Genomic DNA, 1,823 nt, shown 5'->3' on the forward strand with positions numbered 1-1,823 from the left:
TGTATTTTTCCTACCATAATGTGTGGCTGGATCAGGTAAAAGTCAGCTGGGGTTCTTCAGAGAAGAACATACACACAAATTTGTGTGTGTGTGTGTGTATGTGTAGAAAGAGATGTATTATAAGGAATTAGCTCATGTGATTATGAAAGCTGACAAGTCTCCAGATCTGCAGGATGTGTTGATGAATTAAAGACCCAGGAGAACCAGTGGTGTAGTTCCAGTCTAAAGGCAGACAGGCGCAAGACAGAGGAAGAGCTGATGTTTCAGTTCTAGTACAAAGGCAGGAAAAAGCCAATGCCCCAGTTCAAAGGCAGTCAGACAGAAAGAATTCTCTCATATTTGGCCTGCCTTTTTGCTCTAATCAGGACTCCAGTTGATGGGATGAGGCCCACCTAAATTGTAGAGGGCAATCCACTTTACTTAGTCTACAGATTTAAATGTTAATCTCATCTAAAACCACCCTCACAGAAACACCCAGAATAATGTTTGACCATATATCTGGGCACCCTGTGGCCCAGTCAAGTTGGCATATAAAATTAACCATTGCAGTGTGTAAAGCACATGTGGGAAAACAGTTTGAGGCAGGTGGAAGAACACTTTGCCCATCATAATGGGAGAGAGGGCCCTGAATGTACTGAATGTGAAACCATAAGCGAGTGTACTTGTCAATGGGACGTGGAAGGACTGTGGCATAATAAAAAATAAATATCTGGTCTTTGTCTTGGCACAGAGTTCCTAAAACACTTGGAATCTCCTGAGTGATAAGAATGTCTTTTGCGGGCTTGCTTTGGCAGCACAGATACTACCATTGGAACAATACAGAGATTAGCATGGCTTCTGTGCAAAGATGACATGCAAATTCGTGAAGCATTTCATTAATAAAAAGAACGTCTTTTGTAAGCTAATGAGATGATTGGTGGCTGGGAGCCCCCACATAGCTTCAGGATTGGGGCTGATCACCAGAAAGACCAAGCCATGATTAGAGGATTGGGAATTTCAGACCCACTCCCCAACTTCCTGGGTGGGGAAAGAGGCTACAAATCGACAGCAATCATTGATGATCAATTATTTCATCAATCATGCCCATGTAACAAGGACTCCGTAAAACCCCCTAAACAACAGGGTTTGGAGAGTTTCCAGATTGGTGAACATGCGGAGGTGCTGGGAGGTGTGTGCCCAGCAAGGGTGTGGAAGCCCCCTGCCCCTTCTGAGACTTTGCCATATGCATCTCTTCCATCCAGCTGTTTCTGAGTTGCACTCTTTATCACAAGCCAGGAATGGTGAGTGCAGCACTTTCCTGAGTTCTGTGTTTCTAGCGGATTCTTGAACCTGAGGGGAGAGGGCTGTGGGAACCCCCAAATTTGTAGTTGCCTGGGCAGAAAGGGGTACCCCATTTGTGACTGGTATCTGCAGAAAGCACAGTCATGTGGGACTGGGTCCTTCAATTGGTGGAGTCCAAGCCTAACTCTGCAGTTAGCATCAGAATTGAATTGTTGAATTCCCAGTTAGGATAGGAGAATTGGAAAGTTGGTGTCAGGGGGAAGAAGAACCCTTTCAAAGACGTACAGGAACTTTATTTTCTCTGTGAAGTAAGAGGTAAGGTTGCTTAACAAGACAGAATCTGGTTCAGTAATACAAGAAAGATATAAATCATAAAAGTAAGAAGTACAACTCTATTTTAGGGAGACAGTATGGTGTGGTGGCTGACAGGGGAAGCGTGGAAGCTGATGCCACCCTCACCGTGTTACTAACTGGTGACCTTGGGCAGTCACTTATTCACCCTTTGCCTCTGTGTCCTCATCTGTAAGATGGGGGAGAATTGT

General features: G+C 44.6%; 1 pseudogene; it reads left to right on the forward strand.

Moving 5' to 3' along the window:
- Positions 1-782: 782 nt before the first annotated feature.
- On the forward strand, positions 783-882 carry LOC123572007 (U6 spliceosomal RNA; annotated as a pseudogene).
- The last annotated feature ends 941 nt before the right edge of the window (positions 883-1,823 follow it).

Source organism: Macaca fascicularis, chromosome 2 (assembly GCF_037993035.2).
Source record: "Macaca fascicularis isolate 582-1 chromosome 2, T2T-MFA8v1.1".
In the NCBI taxonomy this organism is placed as follows: Eukaryota; Metazoa; Chordata; class Mammalia; order Primates; family Cercopithecidae; genus Macaca; species Macaca fascicularis.